Below are 20,846 nucleotides of genomic sequence, written 5' to 3'. Positions count from 1 at the left end.
TTGGACCACTGTTATTTAAGTTTGCTAAAGCATCTCATTAGAGAGCTTCATGTGAAACTTTCACAAAAATAGAACTGTACTTGATTGCCCAAGAGGACATAGAATCTTCATCAGGGTGAAGGTAATATGGTATTTGTGTCTCGTATAATATATTAGTTTTATGTCAATTACAAAGATACCACTTCTCCAATGGGTTAACCAAAAAGAATTAAAAAATGTTTCACCTGAAATACTTGATAAAAAGTATGTAAGATTTATTTGGTAGTGGTTAAGAACGGTGCAATTTTAATATGACATTTCATTCTCAGACAACTTAATATAGTTCAGGTTTGCAGGAAGCCACAATCTATCCCAACAGCACTGGGTGCAACGCCAATTTAAAATTAACAATTAACCAAACCTCCATGTGTTGTGGATGTGGGAGGAAAACTGAAGTACATGGAGATAAACCCATGCAGACACAGTGAGAACATTCAAATGCCACAGGAATGACAAACTGCTTATGGGATTCCAATTCAAGATGCTGAATGTAATGAAACAGCAGTACTACAATCATTTTGTAAAAATAAGTAGAGATATTTTATAGTAAGTAAGTTTTATGAACCAGCAGATAGTATTTTTGCCTCCTGTAGATTAGAAAAATCTATTCTTAAACACTTCAGTTAAAATAGTATCATAAATTTGCAACCTTCTGTTTTATCAGGATGTTAGAAAGGCAGTACAATTTAAATCTCTAGTATTAACATAAGAGTCTGCAATAGAGAGAATTATATGCCAATAAAAAGACACGGCTTCACTCCAATTAATTTTACTAATTGTAGGATGGCATGAATAATTGATTTTGAGTTTGTTAATAAATGAAATAGCATTAAATACACCTTCACACAGTTGGAAATGCTGGAACTCTCATTATATGCATGATACACACAGTTTAATGAGAGAGAAAAAATCAAGTATAATGGTGAAATCAAATACTTTTTGAAAAGAAACATATAAATGTATTTTAATAAATCATATTTTTATAATATCTAATAAAATGTAAAAATTACACTGATTACAGTTAGACGCTAGAGTTCAGTGACCTCTAGATGGCATCTCTGCTTTTGGCTGATGTTGTGGTCCTGAAGGCTTCATGGAGTGCTAACCTCAGGTGTGCACGGAGGCAGTTTGCATCCAATTGTAAAACGGTCAGGATAAGGATCAGCACCTCCAAGTCTGAGGTCATGGTTTTTAGCTGGAAATGTTGGAGTGCCAACTTCAGGTTGAGGAGGAGGTGTTATCTCAAGCAGAGGAATTTAAGTATCTCTCAATTTACTAGTACTTACCTGTGGCTATGAGCTTTGGGTAGTGACTGAAAAAACTAGATTATGAATAAAAGCAAAATAAAAGAGCTTCCTTCACAGAGTGTCTGTATTAAACCTTAGAGATAGCGTGAGGACCACAGATATTAGGGAGGAACTCAAAACAGAGTTGTTGCTCCACTACATCAAAAATACACAGGTGAGGTGAGATGCCTCAATGTGAAGGTGTTTCTGGCATATCCAACTGGGAGGAGACTTCAGGGCAGACAAAGGACACTATGGAGACATTGTATTTCCCAGATGACCTTGGAATGCCTCAGTATTCCACGGGCAGAGCTGGAGGATGTAGCAGGAAAGAGGGGGTCCTTGTTTAGACCGCTGCCCCCCATGGCCCACACCCAAACAAGTGGAACAAAATTGATTGTTACGATGATTAAAAGTAGACAACAACATCTTCCTTATGTCTGTTCCCATCTAATGTCAAGATTGCCACAGATATCAAAATTTTACTGATATTAAAATTGCTGGTGTAAATATAATTGTGTTTTACATAGAGTCAGTGCAGTACATCTTCACGGCTTTTTATTCCATCAGAATGTTATTGGCTGTTTTTCATCTGAACAGAAACAAGTCTGCCGTGCTTACAGTGCTAGCTAAATTAAACAGAAGCAGTCAGAAAGTAAGTAATTACCTGAAACCACTGCCATTAATATTAAATAAGTATATGAGTTTATCAGACAGAAAGGAATTAATATACTGAAAATGTATCTCTAAGTCACTTACTCCTAGTATTCACACTAAAAGAAATCAAATTTAAACAACACATTCAACAAAGTGGAAGATCTAAACAGGTATTCAAGACAATGATGTTGGGTGTAACAGAAAAAACGAGCACATTAACACTAGAATTACCAGAGCCTATGGAAAAAACTCGTAGATCCGTTCCACCTTAAATCGCTTCTCACCTCTCCATCAGTGTCTTTTGTCCTGTAAATGTGTCAATAAGCAGTAAGCAGCCAGCAGCCTGCTATCACATCCCCCACCAACACACAGTTTTCTCAGCTCAGGTCTGTTTCCCTGCCTGTCAATTGCTTAGAGTGAGAAGTCAAGCAAAATGACACCTTTTATAAATACTATATCGTTATTTGGAACATTTGCATTTCATGTGTGTTCCATGTCTACAAAGATCTATGTAAACACATTGTTAACATAGTGTTTACATAGATCGAGTAGACATGGAACACACATGAAATGCAAGTGTTCAAATAACGATATAGCATTTATAAAAGGTGTCATTTTGGCTTCCCACTCTACAACTCTAAATAACTGACACACAGGTAAACAGACTTGAGCTGAAAAACTGTGTTGGTGAGGGGATGTGATAGCAGGCTGCTTGCTGCTTATCGACATTTACAGGACAAAAGACACTGACGGAGAGGTGAGAAGAGATTTAAGGTGGGACGAATCTATGAGTTTTTCGTAGGCTCTGGTAATTCTAGTGTTTAAAAGAGACTTGAGCTATTGTTAAAGTATATATAATCTACAAACATAGATGTCCTTTATTTACACCAACAGGTGAAGCCCCCACATGCCTACTTCAATGCATTATTGTAAACTAAAGAGATCTAACAGAAAGCTTCCTTTAATTGACTAGGTTTATTTGCATGTAATGACTAAAAATAATTTTAAAACAAACCAATCAGCATACAGATAAATTGTATAATCCAGAAACACACCTCTTTCATTAAGCATTATGTAAAGTCCTAAACTAATTAAACATATTAAGAGTCATGGGTGGATACTTGGTTTTAAAAAATAAGATTTCTTAAAAGCTTAATGTTATCACAGAACATTTAATGTTAAATGTTATATATGACTGAATTTTTTCATTTAAATGTACTGATACAAATCAAGTCAAGATGTCCTAGTTAAACAGAGAGGCACTTTCAAGAACATTTTCTCTTTCATTGGCTACAAAGTAAAACAAAAAGTCATATAGGGAAGCAGACAGGAGAAACAGCAAGTATAAGTGAATGAAAATCAGTAAGCAATGCATGTGAGAGTAACCTTAACAGAAAATACAGGCACTTAGAGCGGTTCAATTGGTATTAAACAATTACTGTAGTTCATTTAAACTGATATTTAATTTTAACTAAGTAAAGGATAAGCAGTTCACATCCAAATTTCAAAAATTAGGTCAAATTAGTAAAAGTCCTGTTTGGTGTTAGATGCTTGCTCCAAAAAGGCCTGCTTCCTGGTGATGTTATCTAATCCAACACCTCAAGGTGTTGAGGAGAAGAACCTTTGTTGTACCACAGATTTGATTGACCTTACCCAGATGGTAGTAGGGGTTCAACCCTAAAGTTATACAGGAGGAGATTTCAGACAAAAGTGCAATATAGGTTTGGCACACTGTCGTAACTCATTGTTGTAATGTGAGATTTTGCAAATAACTTGATACATTTTTTGTATGTCTTTATTTATAATTTAGGCAAACCAATGTAATTTAGAGGTATTTGTGTTAACAACCCCCCGATTTTACGACTGTCTCTTTGTAATTTTATGCCAGGATTTGGGGGGGATGTGTCTTAAACCAGTTTGATGAGTATTTCTCTGCTAAAGTCTTTGAACCCCCTGCAAGGAGGCCAGGATGTTTAACATATGGTTTTGGGGCAGGAGATAAGATGATCTATTCCACCCCAGCTATTCTGAGATATGGCTGTCTGGATTGGCTGGAGGGTTTGGACAGAAAACCGATAAATTTGCTTGCTCAACCACATTCTCTCTCTCTAACCAACATATGATGAAGAAGCATCTCTCTTGCTAACCTGTGATGATGAAGACAACACAATGAAGAGCACAGCTCAGCAGTCATATTGAACAGACATGTGGCTGAAAGCTGAGCACCAACGATGCCTTAACTAGAGACATTTTAAATAACTACAAGTCTGTGTGCCACCTGAATTACACATCACCATTTTATCAGGTTGTATGGTTGCCAATATTCAAATGTACTTTGCATTTTGTTATTATTTATGAATATTATCAGTAATACATTATTTTATGTGTAACTCCTGCTTGTCTTTTTACTACATCTAATTGCCTGAGGTTATAGATATAGAAGGGAAGGTGGAGTTAAGTTATAAACAATAATACCTTATATACAGTGGTAAGTCTGTGAGATTAGGCATTCTAAGGCTACATATTAATAATACAATAGGGGAAAGTAAAGCAATATATATATTACTCTACCAAGATAAAACACTCATCAACCCATAACTTTGAGGTGATCAACAATTTTTTAGGAACTCACAAAACTGGTTGTTGACTCTGATAATATTGAGGTGGCAGGCAGGAATGAACTATAGCAATGAGTCGCCTCAAAACCAGTCCTTATAAACAGGAAAGTTACAATTGTGGGGAAGCTCAGATTAATTTCAAGGACAAAGTGTAAAGTGAACAGATTACAAGGTTTAACATGTAGTACAAATCTTGGTGTACGTTATAGGAACATTTGTTTATGATACTGGAACAGATCTGACTTGTACTGTCATGACTGGCTGGATTTGTACCAAAAGAGCACCAAGGTGTTAGAGAGGTGTATGAGTAGGTTAGCTAAAGATTGTTTAAAGCAGGAAATGAGGGTCAGGGAGTTTTAGACAGGCCAAATGTATAACCTTACATAAGGGAAAGGGTGACAGCATTAATAAAAAAATAAATGATAAATGAAATTTCTAGCCAACTGTTAAAAAGCCAAAGTAAAATGAGTAATGGCTTAAAACTTACTTTCCATAATGACAGAAGTAACAAAAATAAAATAAGTCAGTTAGTGTTTTACTGTAGCTGCAGATAGTCTCAATGTCATTGCAGTAACATAACTCAGCCCAACTCAGAAGGATGGGAATGAGAATAACATGAATGTATAAACATTATTTAGGAAAGATAAAAAACAAAATCAAAAGGTATTGCTATTTTTTGAAAAGGAAATTTGAAGGAGGATATTATAGTCAAGGGAAATTGTATTACTCAAATAGTAAGTGGGCTAACTTCAAAAACAGTACAGCACAAGAACATGCATTTTTGGATGTAATTAGTGACTGCTCTTTAATATAGTATGCTAAAACATCAACAAGAGAAGAAGCCCATGTCATTGACAGGTAGTAACACAAAAACTCAAACGGATTGTTAGGGTGCCAACCAGGCAACTTGATTTTCTCAAAAAGTTGTTCAAACAGAAAGAACAAGTACTCGATGGCACAGAGACTAACAGAAAGAGTACTAGCTGCTGGCTAAAGTAAGGATACTGTGTACACCGGATAGGCTTTAGAGTAAGAGCTCTGTCTTTCAGGTTGCTCATCTCCTAAATGAGATCCCCCCTTCTGGGAGTGTCCTGCATTTACAGTCTATTGACCAAAAGGGGAAAGGTCAGTTGCCCTCACTGGATGTTTTCTCTGGGCTGAGTGTAGAGAAGGAGACAAGTTGGTTAGCTATTGTGCCCCTTGGTGTCCCGGGGTTTTAGTGCTTACCTTAGACATGCCTGAAAGACAACCCTCTGTCATGCATGTTTGACACCTATCTTGATGTAGTAATTTGAAATAATAGGCATATAAATTAGAGGATAGAAGTGATTGAACCTTTATGATAGTGAGCATAATACTGTTATCTTTAATAGGACAAATTTTGAGAAGATGTGGCAAAATCTAAAAAAGGTAAACTGGGATAAGTTTATAAGTGTGGAATTAGTTGAGGAACAGTGGAGAAGGTTTCAAAGTGTTTTGCATATGGTGCAGGGCAAGTTCAATCCAAAATTTAGATGTAGTAATAATTCAAAGAGAGCTGCACAATTGATAAACAAGGATCTAAAAAAGAAACTGCAAAGAAAGAAACAGCTATGTAGGATTAAGTTGACTACAGCACTCATCATAGGGCTTACAAGAGCATCAAAGCAACAGTTAGAATGGTTGTCAGGAGATCCAAAAAATAATTAAGAGAGAAATATTGTGAAATAGGCAAAACAATGACTCAAAGAGATCTGTTCATGATTTTAGTAGTTAAAGAACCATACAGGAGTAAGAGAAATGTATTAGTAAAATTAAGTACAATAAAATATACTGATACTGTATCAAAATGGCAAATGCCCTAAATGTGTATTTTTTCAATGTTCAGTTGAAGGAGTTATAACCATAATTTGGATGTTGCAGAGAGAATAATGCTGCTTATACTAAACATGCTGAAATAAATAAATTCCATAGTCTCAGGAAACATTTATCCTAAAGTGTTTAAGGAGGTTGCCAAGCGCACACAGTACATAAACCCATGATGTATATATCTTTTTAATAGCTACAAGCTGGGGAAACTCTCAAAGATTGAAAAGTACAAAACTTGACATCATGTGTCAAGAAAAGGTGCATTAGCAAATAGCATTCTTCAGACAGAGGAGATTGTGTTTCACTAACATGCTAGAATTCTATGAGGAAGCAACAAAAGCATATAATCAGAGAAGTGTGTATAATATTATGTATCTTGATTTTTAAAAAGCTTTTTAATCAGGCTCCAGATGAGAGATAAGGGATAAAACTAAAACAAGTTTTCTGAATTCAGCAGGTTAAAAGTGGCATTCTTCACAGTTCATTAATGTAGCATTGCTTTTTGAAATATACATATCTTGATAAGAATATACACAATAAGTTAGATAAAACTAATTTAGGGTGAATAGCAGATGATTTAGGTAATGCAACAGCCAAATCATTTCAGAGGGACCTGGACAGAATACAAACTTGAGTGGATTTGTGGCTGATGAAATTTAAAGTAAATGAATGTGAACTATTAAAGGTAGGAAGTAAAAATATTAGGTCTTGAAGCTTGGAAGTAGAATTTCTGAGAAGGACTTAAGAGTTGTAGTGGACTCTTTACTTTCTACTTCCAGGCAGTTTATAGAAGCCACTAAAAAGGCTAATAATAGGATGTTAGTGGATATACAGCTTGACACCTGGGATACAAGCCAAGGGAGATTATGTTTATGCTAAGTAATGCACTAGTGAGGCCTTATCTGGAGTACTGCGCCCTGTCAAGTTTAAAAATACAAATTTTTTCAGTATGTGGTATACAAATCACATGTCATGCTCAGCATTTAGAGAATCTAATAATAACACTGTCGACTTCATTCACACATTGCTCTATAGTTTTAAGTGAAAATTGTAAATTTAAAAAGAAAATAAAAAAAAACTATGCCAATGTACTTAAAAATCACCTAGGATAACTTGTTAGTGAAACCATTTATATCCAGTGGTGATTCAAGCTGACAAAATGAGAAGCTATCTAATGTAATTGTGCTGATCATGCTAGACTTGTATCGTTTCAACTTTGCATTTTTTTACAAAGTGGATATTTAGCCTTTCTGAGATTTCAAGTTAGATAAAAAAAAAAAAAGTTTCACATTCATCCACCTTGAAGTGATTCAAAATCCCTATTCCTCTATAATCTGTATCCTATGTTATTATTACCCATGTACAGTAGATTCATAGGGAAATAGAAACCTGCTACATTTTACATTTTTTAATTTTAGTTTTAGATAACATAACTGAAATCTAGATGTGTAAGATGCATAGCTATTGCTCAGATCAATCTGTAACTTCAGTTGTAATAATGAAGAAATACTGCCATGCTATTTTTACCATTTTTGTAGTGAAATATGGTCAAAATAATTTATATGTAGCTCTATGGTATGTTTAATTCAACTACAGCATTTCTAAATAAACATACATATGCCTTATAAGTGCATCTCTTAAGCCTTTCCAGGATATTTAGGTTAACAGATGGAAAGAATATCAGACACCTTTGGGTAGGCTTATAAAATCGTATGTGTATAAGCATTCCCAGACTTGTCAAGAATGATATTCTTTAAATCAAGGCAGTAACTCCAAGGATTGTTTTTTTACAAGGTCAGTCTGTACAGTTAAAATAAATATACAACAACAACATTTATTTATATAGCACAATTTTATGTAAAAAAGGGTTGTTCAAAGTACTTTATAAATAGTATATATATATATATATATATATATATATATATATATATATATATATATATAATCACAGAGTGCTGGGATCCTTACCTGGCCGGGATACCTGGAAGGACCGGAAGGTGGCATTAATAGCTTCCGGGCCACAAGGGGACAACCGCCCTGGACTAGGAGAGGAACAAGGACATTACAACCCGTTGGGACCCGTGGCCTCTGCCAGGGGGCACCTTAAACCTCAGGGAACCCGGGGAATGAGTACTTCTGCCACACTCGGCAAGATGGTGGAAGAGCCTGCCAGGGACGCCTAGAGTGCTTCTGGGGAAAAAGGCAGCACTTCTGCCACACCAGGAAGTGCTGCCAGAAAGACGTCATCAGCCACCTGGAGCACATCCAGCGGAAATAAAAGGGCCCGCCTTCCTACAGTCTGTGAGCTTGAGTTGGGAGTGGGAGCAGGACAAAGCTCTCAGGAAGAGAAGAAAGTCAGCCAAGGACTGAGAGAGAGAAGCCCTTATAGTGGTGAGATTTGCTGTGTGCATTGTGTGTGGTGTTTGGGACTGTAATCCTGTACTTATTAGTGTGCAATAAATGTGTACATTTTATAAAGATGTGGTTTCCGACTCCCTTGTAGGGCTCGCAGCTACTTGGCACCTGCCATTTATTTACCACAGGCCTGTGTCACTCTGCGTCCCTTTATGATGTATGGTTTTGGGTAATACTCACCTGTACTGCCGCATTATTTAATACAGGAGGCTGTCAACCCAACCACTGCAGGTATTCGTCTACCTTTCTCAAAGGCATTTTGGCCGTTGCTCCCAGTTCCTCAATGATCTTCTTTATTGTTGTTAACATCTGTAAAAAACTATGAATGGGCTTGATTAGCTTCTCAAGTTCCCGCACCTCCACAATGTTATTTAATTCAGCCGGAGGCAAGCTCAATTCATCATTATTCCTACCTACCGGCCAGGAGCACGCCCAGACCTGGCACATGCTTTGTTGGGCTGCGCAGAGGCTTCTGGGATTTGGAGTTCTCCTTCTCAGAGGACTGGGTTGCCATCTTTGGCGGACTGTGACCCGCCTGTATTAATGTGTTGGCGGATCGATCAGTCATTTCCTGGCCCTCCTTACCTTTTTCTGGGGTGAGCGGTGCTTCACTTGCCTCCCCCTTCCCCTTCAGAAAGTCCAAGTCCGTCAGTTCTTGGGCTGAGTTGTCTGCAGCAGTACAGTGACCTTCTCCTTCCCAGAGTCCCCTGGGACAGGTCATGTGTTCCTCGCCAGCACCCGACATGCGGAAATCCTACTTTTTGTTCATTGGCTCGAACGACAGCGCACCACCATCTTTTGGAGTTTCTCCCGCCTCCTGCAGAGCCTCCGGATGATCTTCTCCAAGGTATGTGCACAGGACAAAATGAGATATTTTAAAGATATGATCAATTAGATCGCCGGCAAATACCTCATTGTAGTTATCATCCTCCGGAGGCCTTTCCCAATCCGTACAGCCGCACCGGAGCTCATCCCGAGCGTCAACCTTGATGAACGTAGGACCTCCACTTGGGCTACAGCTCTGCTTAAGCTTCTTTTTCCCCATGACGAACTTGTCAGCAGGGTTGGTGGCGATTTCTTAGTTTTTTCTGTGTATTGTGATGCTGCCTTCATGGGGTTCCTCTGTCCACAGAAATTTGTTCAGGTCCTCTGCCAAACCGACGGCCAAAGAATCCTGCCAACTACACCACTGTGACAGATAGGGGGTGCTGCCGTCCCCTTGAACCCTCAGACCAGACGCCAGACACCAGGTAAAAGTCCAATAATTAAATTTATTCGGACTAAACAGTGCACAAAGCACCCTCAACTCCACAATACTCATAAATCAATAATCAATGCTATAATAAACAATCCTCCACACCCAGACGCATTGTCACCTTGTCACCGACTCAGCTCGTCCATCTGGGATCTCCCACAGTCTTTTATAGTTCTTGACCCGGAAGTGCTTCTGATCCCTCAGGTCATGTGATTACCCAGCACTTCCGGGTCGGGTAAAAACTCGTTTTCTTCAACCCGGAAGTACGTCATTTCTTCTATCCATGTGACTGAGACGTACTTCCGGGCTGTAGGGAAAATATACGTCTCTGTGCCTCTCTGCAGCGTCTCCTGGCGGCTCTGACGTTATCCAGCAGGGGTGTGCATTAAAACTCCATAATCCATGATGCTCTGCTGGAATTCGGGGCATATATATATATACAAAGTAAATATTATCTATCAATCTGACTTTCTCTAGATAGATAGATAGATAATATTTACTTTTTCCCCAAGGGTAAATTAAGACTTTACTAAAACTCAACAAAAATAGAAATATTATGCAATACATTACAACTTATTACTTGTAGAGTCCTCCTCAGTGGGTGCAGGCGCAAAGCACTGTAAATTTGTATATTATAAAAAAAATGACAACTCCCCCCCAAAAGACACACAACAACTCTGCTCTGGCTAATAATAAGAGAGCTGGAGCCATCAAATAACAGCATGTAGGTGGGAGGATGATGAGTCAGATCATCATCAGATCTACCCAGTTCTGCTACATGTTTATATTTAAATAAAGCAGTTCCAGCTTTTGTCTGTGAATGGAACATGACACATACTGATGAAGGTTTGTCATTGTTCTTTCTAAAGTCCAATAGTTAAAGATACTATATACAGAATGATTTATCAATAGGAGAGTTGGTAAGAGAGTGAATCATTTCTAATGAGTCACAATTTGCAAAGGTAGAAATATAATCATTACCACTCTGTACGATCTTATCAAATGAAAGTCATCTAGCATTAAAATAACAAATGGAATAAGATGTCAAGCCAGTTCTTAGCTATAACCAAATGTTACAGTACCTGAACATGCCATGGATTGACAAAAAGGTGACTGTTCATCCAACTTATTCGAAAGCATTTGAATATTTCTTATTATATTGGGACATCACCTTCACTTTGACTCTTCAGCCTTTTTGTCTGCTCTTCTGATAAGGTATAATGCAGCTCTTCAAACCCTAGTGGTCACAGAGCTACCAGCGGACTACAGGAATAATTAATATAGTCCACTTCACAGTCCACAGAGTTTCTTATATTTTCGTATATATATGGCACAGTAGCTAATTTATAAACAGATACTATATACACTTTTTATGTATTTTAGTATATTTTTAAATTATTTTTCCACCAAAGGCAGCATATTGATGTGAGTAATCAAATACAGTATGTGTGTGTGAACTAAAAAAAAAAGATAGCAATCCATTTCAGACAATGCATCAAGGTCAGGTTTTTTATTTTACTTTCTTACCATGTAATAACTTACTCTAGAAATATGACCAGCTGGAGACATGTGTGGAGTTTATAAGTCAAGACAGGTTATGTTTAAGCTGTGCTGCAAACTCGTGAAATCACATTTGCAATTCTGCATGCAGTCCTGGTCTCCTTATTATAAGCAGGACATTACATACCAGAGAAGGGCAACTAAGGTATGCGATATGAAGACAGAGGAAAGGAATTTAAAACGTTTTATCTTAAAAAAACAGAGACTGAGGATGACATGATAGAGGTGTTTAAAATTATTATTAAGGATTGTTATAATTAGAGTGTCACTGGTAATTTTAAAATCTTCTTTAGTAACCACACTGAGGCACACAGAGTATTGTTAAAGGTATATTCCAAAGTAATGCCAGAAGATATACGTTTACCATAGTACTAAAGATGCGCAGAACAAGTTGCCAAATAGTGTAGATGAAAATGTCACCTTGAAGACCTTCAACTCTAAACTCGACAATATTTTGAAACCACTGAATTGAAAATGACAGTCTATGGCTTATGTTCCTCAAAACTATTTTTATGTTCTTTTTATCTGCATGAGCTTCCTGTCACAGTCCAATGCTCACAGTAAATTGGACTGGTCTAAAATTGTGTGGATGTGTATATGAATGTGCCTTCCTAAGCACTGACAATCAAGGTTCCCACCATGAGTCAGTTGCTGCTGAGATAGGCTCTGTCTTCTCTTGAAGACTGGTGGATGAATGCATGATTTTATCAGGGTATAAAGCCATTGTTTAATCTTCAATGACCTTTTCCAACATTTACATCTCAATCACCTTTTAGTATTAAAATTCTTTAACATTTGGGGCATCATTGGATTGCTAAACTTACAAAAAAATAGATTTTTCATTCAGCCTTTAATGTCTAATTTTACTGCATATAATAATGCACTGGAAGCATTTAATATCATTATCAATACTGTAATTCAGAGCTGCTTTTCACAGATACTCTTTTTACTTCTGTGCATCGCTGATATTCTAATATTCTGCACTGTTCCTCATTACTTACTAAAATAATTATATTTCTTTAACACTTCTGGCTTCGTCAGCAGCTATGGTTAGTCCTGATATACAGTATGTGTTATTTTATTGCTAATTCTCTGTAGGTGTGGGCTGGGCCTATGAATCACAAGGCCCTTTTGAGAATTTTGCAGATGGTGAGAGGAGACAAGTCAGAAGAGGCCATATGCTCAGATATTTTGCTATTGACATATAGGGTCAAAATGCCCCATAAATGTATGGTGAACATGCAGATAAAGGGCATTCTTAAAAAGGCTGTCACAAGGGGGAAAAAAACCTTGTTAACCTTAACTATTCCATCTGGGAGTCGACAACACTGCAAAATAAAAAGTCTAAAAATATCTAGTGAAAGCAAAATGACTATAAAAAAACTAAAAGTATTGGCATAATTTGTTCAGTAAATCCACAAATTTATACAACTTTCCTTCTAAGTAAATGTTATATGAAATCTCCATATATTTTCTTTTTTACATGCAGACAGTATCAAAAAGAAAAGGGCAAGCTCAGCACTCTGCTCTTAATGCTGACAAGTCTGATTTATCTGTGTAGAGATACCTCATTTTAGATGCTTTTTAACGCCTAATTTTAAAGCAAAATCTCAAAACGAATACAAATCCAAAATTATTGCATTTCATTTATCAATCCAAACTATAAAAGGTAACACCAGCTTTTAGGAGAGTATATAGTAAATTAAGGAAATATTGTATTATATCATAGGAAATCTTGTAGTATTTAGCCTTTGCATAAAAAAAAATTTTGAATTTTAAATTAAAGTAACATTCATAATAACTGCATTTTTCTATTTATATTTATATAAATATTTTTTTATTGGTAAGATTTAATTTATTCAATTTAATATATTAAGTTTTTAGACATCGCTTGAATAATAAAATGGATTGTTTGTTTTTTTCTAGACCTTTTTTGTTTAAAAGTCTGTTTTTAATTTGCACCATTTCAAACACATGGTTAATACTTGATCTTTGTGCTTGGTCTGAAGCTAGCAAATGGATTTTGCTGAAGAATCAAGTTCTTCAGACACCTTAGAACTATTTTTTTTTCCTGTAATTGATATCCACGTTAGATGAATTTTCACAAAGTGGCCTTTTGCAGTTTCTTTCTTGAAAGGTCTTGGATGTCATCCAGCTGATTTCTTTTATTATGTGGAAATGAATAGATTCGGTTGCTGGATCATTTGTATTTCATTGCATATTACAAATGAAAGCTTTTAGCTATGGAAAACTGGAATTATCCCATTAGCTAAAACACATGCACAAAGAAACAAAAGATTGATATTGAACATTTTAATTGCTTTACTTTACTGCTTAGTTTCATATTACTGTTCAGATAATTGGAAATTATTGTATAAGTAACATAACAAAACATTCTCAAACACACTTCATCCAGTTCAGGGTTGCAAGGGGTCAGAGCCAGTCCTAGCAGCACAGGGTGTTAGGCAGAGGAAAAGCCCCGAATAGGACATCAGCATAGCTGAGGGTACACTTACACACCCACACTCACAGAGGGGCCAGTTTAGAATTGGCATAACCGAACCAAAACATATTTGGGTATTTGGGAGGAAAGCCAGAACAGATAACCAGAAAACAAAGTCTACACAAGCAATGCCCATATTTGGAATTCAAATACAAAGATGCAGGGTAGAGGACTCAGTAGCACTGCTTACTGTGCCATCATGCTACCCTATTGTTTAAAAAGCATATTGTTTAAGTTGAATCGGAACTCAAACCATCAGATATCACTTCAAATATCTCAACCAGAAGAAACCCATCCCTGAACCCAGAAATTATTCTCTGGTCAGAGTATGAATGTCAATTGTAAGAGATAATTACATTGTTGTTGTGTAGCCAAACATGGAAGTGTCCCTGCTTTTATTACTGATAGCATAACAATTTGTCTTATTGAAAATGTAATAATATTAAATAGTTGTCGTTGACCGCTAGTAACTAAATCTCAGATCTCATATGAAATGTTGGGATGCCAACTGTGCCACCCTATTTAATTCTTTTACAGTGGAACAAAATAACAAGTGAGTGATGGCACCAAATAGAAAAGAAATCAATAAAGCTGTTGGCTATTATAACATTTCCTATTTAGAATGGTCAGGCTTGTCACCAGACTTCCTTCCCATAGGTGGGACATCTTCAAAATGAGCTGCTACCTTGCAAGATCATCCTCTTTTTAAAGCTCCTAAACTGAGAGGCGAGATTAGTTGCCCTCATTGGGTAACTTCTCTGGGGTTTGGGTGGAAAAGGAGACAAGGTGATTAGTGATCATGCCCACCTAGTTTCCCAGACTGGTACTGCTTACCTTTGATGAGTCAGGAAGGTGACCCTGTGATATGCATGCATGACACGGTCTGCACTTGAATTTTTCTTAGCAAAATAATTTTTTGTGTGTATTCTGTGCTCATATATATATTTTGTGATAAGTCCATGAGGCTCATCAAGGTGTCCTGGTATGAATAAAAAATATAATTATTTCATTCAATCAAAATATATTTTTGGACATTCAGAAAAATTTATGGAATACAGATTATGTAAAACAGTCCCTTGATTAGAAATGACTAACATTCACCTTTAACAAGGTTAGATGAGTAGAAAGACCACACATATCCAGCTTTTTTGATGATGCTGGCCCCTCTCTTAAGATGACCTACCTTCCTGACAGACATCACTGAGAATACTGTAAAAGAACCTGTTGCACCAGGATTTACTCTATGATCTATGATACAGAGATGAGATCTGGCAGTTTTAGGTTTTTTTTTTGCGCCATAGCAGCATCATAATGATAGTTGATCCAGAAGAGCTGATAATAGTTCCTGGAAAGCTTCAAGCATGTTTTCAGTCATGCTTTGTTAGTGCATGTTTCTCCCTCAAAAAGATGAAATTGGCTTTTTGACCCCATGAGTTCACAAAATCCTGGATTAGTCAGAAGTAAAACAGAAAACAACATATAAATTACCACTCCTTGCCACTAGATGGCCCAGAGGTAAGATTAGTAGATTAATTCTAGTTAAGTTTCACTGACTGGGAAATAGTGCAGTTATATTAGTAAACAAGCACAGAGAGAACAAGAGATATGTTTTGTGAAGCAAGCAAACCACTAGGGGTGTAAGAATCCATTGATTCATAAGATGACAATAAAACTCAGTTGGTGCAGAGTTGAAAAACTTGAATGCAAAGATGGAAAAAAATCCCTTAGGACATCATCACGTATGCCTGCAGGCTTGAATGTTTCATCCAGAACAGCAGCAAATTATACACAAGCAGCAGCATCTCCGTTTCACAGTCATAATGAAATAGAATTCAGTCTCCACTTGGATTTAAATCTGCAGTGTAGAAATACTAAAAAAACACACTTTTCTAGGTTGTAGAGACAGGAAATTCTTACCCTGCTTGCAGCAACAAAAATTAATACTGAAGCTGTTATTGTTATAATCCTTATTTGAAAACTGAAAATAGAAATGTATATTTAGTTTGGAACAAAGCGTCTGGAGTTTTGGATAGTTATTATGTATATAAAAATAGCGTATTACCAATTTGTGGTCTCTTTTACCTTTTCCCCATCTGCTCTGGGCTGAGTCCAAATGGGATGCTAAAATTATTCAAGAAATGCAGCACCATAAATGCTTCATTTTAAAATTAGAATCTTGCCATAGAAGATAAAAATAAAACTGCACTCTCAACTTTAGGTTGGGCGTTTTGCGTCTAAGACGTGACAGAAGTGCTGTAGAAATCTTGTGTTAGCTAGATCACATATTGTATTGTGTCATGGAAGATCCTGTATTATTGGCAAGTATTGAATCTCTGGTTTAAGAATTGAAATCATATTCTATCATGACAAATAAAGGCTTAGGTTTCCACTCCTATAAGCCATCATTAAAAATTAGGGAGGTGCCAATCTTTTATAAACCTTTTGTATTCCAGTGGATCAGCTAGTAATTGTTTTAAGATCTGTTTATGTCATAATTTCGGGTTATTGTCTATATCAATCCAAAAAGAGGTGTCAATTAACATGACAGACACACCCTAATATTCTGACTGTTCAGAAAATTAGCTGCCATCCACAAAGCATTAGTAGGCTGGCATCACAAATTCAAGACTGAGACAAGGAAGATGCAAGTTGGTTGAAGATGGGCAACTACTCAAAAGTATAGAAAAGGTGCTGGCAGTTGATGGGGGATTATGTGGTGGGCAAGAAATAGATGTAGGCAGGTGATGTAATTGGCTGCTAAATCATCAACCAAGCAGACAAGTACAGCTGTCAGAGGACTTGGTCAAATATATAGAAACCAAGAACTATCCCTTTATCAGATAGAACCACTTTGACCTTGTGCTAAATAACTGGTTAGATGCTATTCAGAGAACACAATATGTTCTAGAGAGATGGAATATGCACCACTTAGTAACTGCAGACCAAAAAGTATAAAACATAAGCTAGCTGCAGTTGGCTCGATCAGATAGGAAGAATATGACTGCCATTTAATATGAGTAGGTCAGCCTGACAGGGATAAAAACAAATAATATTCTTGCACTAATTTTTACTAGTAATCTAACTATGATGTTCTCAGCAAGGTTGATCTCTCAGGTCACCAAAACATGTTGACAATGTTCTTAGAAAAAATAGAAAAACAACAGTTTTGGAAATGTCTGCTGTGGCAGAATGAGAGTAGCAACAAACCACGGAATTAAAGAATGAGTTTAATTAACATCAAAAATTGGCTTCTAATTAAGAAACTGGTTGGCGTGAAAGTGGTTGGAGTTTGAAGCCCCAATTTAGCTGGCCATCTATTGGCTCGTTTCACATCTCATTTTTGTTTGGCTGTCATGTTCAGAGGGCTGAACTCTTCTAACAGGGCTATTAAAGTGATGGGGAAAAAGCTAATTAGCAGTGAAAAATGGTCACTGATTAGGAAAAGGGTTAGAATGAAAACATGCAGCCACTGTGGCCCTCCAGGCCTAGAGTTTGACACCCCTGATATAGAGGGACAAGATGGAATAAAAAACACACAGCTACTCTTGAGATTTAGTAGAATAAATAAAAAAGTAAATTAATAATGTGCATGTTAATGCAAAAGAAGTAAAAAATATTTAAAGATAGTAGTAAGAAATCATTAGTGCATGCGTGGTGTGATTGAATATAGAATAATTCCTGTACATAAAAGATTTGTTATAGTTGGTTAAAAACATATACTGTGTATTTGAGAGAGATAAAGTGTATGTTCTTGTGTAAGTAAAACCATCTGAAGAACATGCATGTTTTGAAGAAAGTTGGTAAAAGACAAAGAGACAGGGAGGAAGGGATGAGGAAACAAGAATCATAATACACATAAAAAGATTAAGGAATAGGAAAAATGCGTTTGTTTTTTTGCTAAGCAAACATCACTAGGCTCTTCTGAGAAGAAATGAGATAGCAATCTAAGTAACAGAAAAAAATGATCTCATGAACATATAAGCATACTCTCACAAATGAAGGTTCAGGACTGCAAGCTTCAGTTTACAGTGACACTAAAATCAAGTAAGGTATTTCTTGGCTTGGGACTAGTGTTTTTCTTTGTAGAAATTCCTCATTCTGTGGTTAGTTTAATTGTCCCAGCTAAATAAAATTAGAAGACTACTGTTACTAAAAGACTGTACCATATTAGATTTTTATATTTAATGTTAATTTGAAAAATTCTTCAAAGAGTTTTTGTAGCAGATTTGTTGAGTTTACTAGTGACCTTGTTTAGCCAATATCTCCCTGAAAATTCACTGTGCAACCTGGCTTAGATGAACTTTTCTTTCCCAACATCCCATGATGCTTTGTGAGGCCACCGTAACATCACAGAACTGAAGCAGCTAATGTTGAATAGGACAGCTCCCCGAGTATATAACACTGATCCCTTGCTCATCTATGTGTATGTCTGCCCTTACTTATTTTTTATGATGCAAATCTGCACAAAGGGTGCCAACTGCCTGATGTACAGTAGCAACAAAACTGTCAGTATACAAAGTGCACAAGTGGGATTGGTTTGCAGGGGTAAAGAAAAACAGCTGAACGAAGACAATGTGGTAGGAATGATTTGCGAGTGAATGCAGCTCAGCTGCAATGTTTTCACAGACACAACAGACCTGAAAATGTATGCAAATGCAAACAGCTGATTTTGTTTCCATGTGTATGTGATTCAATACATGTGAAATTTTAAAGTCAATGGATGTGCCAACATTTCAATATAGCTGTACTCAAATCATATTGTTTTTATTTTAAAAAGTGCTTCATTTATGGTCAAGTACTATAGTACAATGGTCTTTCCTTTTCACAAAGAAAGACCACTATTTATTCTTGCATTTGCATTCATCTTTGAGTCTCCCATGTCTGTAAAAATTTAATGAGTGAACCACTGCCCATTGCTGCATTCTTTACTCGCAGCATGTTCCTTTTTTCATGTCCTTCCTTCCCCACGTCAGATTTTATGCCTTCTGTCCATTTTGTATTCCACAGTGTGTGGGTAATGCCATTTGTACAGAAATAACTGGAGTACCGACATTTTTAAGATGTTTTTGTACCGCATCTTGTATAGTGAAGCAATGTGAGCGATTAAAAATGTGACTTTTTTCATTGGATATTTTATAGTTATAGGCTGAATACTGACAACAATTCACATCAACATGTGGAACAATGTTAACTAATGTCAGTAAAAGTGGCAGGAAAGGATTTGTTGAGTCAAAAAGGACATGCAAATACAGTCAAGAGTGAGCAGGAGGAGAGTTTTAGTGATTCACATCTGGGTACCAGTTACCATTAGCAGTGATGATTCTAGTGTTAAGTTATTTAATGTCTGTACCATGGTGCACTGTTTAATAACTACTTCTGTAGAAAGCTGTCCCCAAGCACAAGGATAGGGCTGCATGACACATGTGGCAAGTAATTGAGAACAGTTAAACCAACTGCACCACGCAATCATTATAAAGATTTTTATTGCCATGAGACATGAAACTTGTGAATGGCCATGGTTCATTCAGGGTTTCTCTACTGTCTGTATGAAAGTGTGTTTTCTTTGTAACTGAGCAGGCTCTAAAAAAGTGACAACACACCATTTTACATGAGAAAGTTTTATTTTAGGGAGGCAAAATGGTGCAGTATTGAACACTGCTGCCTTACAGCTCGGATCACATTTATGGCTACAATCGTTGGTCTAGTATAGTTGGCAGGCATCTCTCTTGCCCTCAGGGACACTTAAAAGGTCACTGCGTCATTACAATCCATTCAAAACTAGTTGTTCATGGTAATGAGCAGGATTGTATACTTGGCAATTACCTTGTTGGACAGGGAAAGTAGTGCCAGTTTTTTGACTATGTCTCCTTTCCCAGTATCAGTTTATAATAATCAAACAGATGCAACACAGCAAATTAGAAAAACTCTGTCCACATGCTGAACTGGAGAAGTGTATTTTCTCATTAGGCTTGAACAGTTGGACTGCACCCATCACATTTTGATTTTCTAATAACACCAAGCTCAAGTATATGCTTTATTTGTATCTTTTGCCCATTTTGTGTGGGTCTGGCATTCTGAATGGGCAAATTTGAATTTCTGACAAATTATACATTTGGTTGGAATCACCTTGGCAGGATGACTAAAATTATGTTTTAATTTTCTCAATTAAGTTTTGCAACAATACCTTCTATGTTACACACTAAATTGTTATGTGTTGGAACTACAGGTTTTCCTATTGTTTTCTTTTCAGATGATAGTTTTTTTTTTACATTCTTTCTGCCATTCTGTTCCTTTAATAGGTTAACACGTATGAGTTTTACTGGTTTTCTTCTACAATGAACTCTCACTTTGTAAGGTCTTATTCTTTCCTCAATTATGAAAACTCCTTGCCACCAAGCTAAAAATTTATTGGGATCATTTAGAATGAGGATTTGAGTTTGCAAAGTTGACTTTTTTGATCATAAAGTCATTTCAACTCTTCTGTTCTCTTTGTAAGTGCTCTTTGTGAAAGCAATCATTTTGGATACATTCTCTTGGAAGCTGATAGATTGTGAGTCAATTTTTTGACTTCTGAGATGCCTTTCTATTTCTCTTTAAGCAGGTCCAGTACAAACAGCAACTAAAAAGGACTGATGGTGGTAGAAGCCTAAGTTGAATCCCTTACT

The sequence above is a fragment of the Polypterus senegalus genome, chromosome 8 (assembly GCF_016835505.1).
Source record: "Polypterus senegalus isolate Bchr_013 chromosome 8, ASM1683550v1, whole genome shotgun sequence".
Taxonomy (NCBI): Eukaryota; Metazoa; Chordata; class Cladistia; order Polypteriformes; family Polypteridae; genus Polypterus; species Polypterus senegalus.
The sequence above is the reverse complement of the archived record's forward strand: the minus strand, read 5'-3'. Positions refer to the sequence as shown.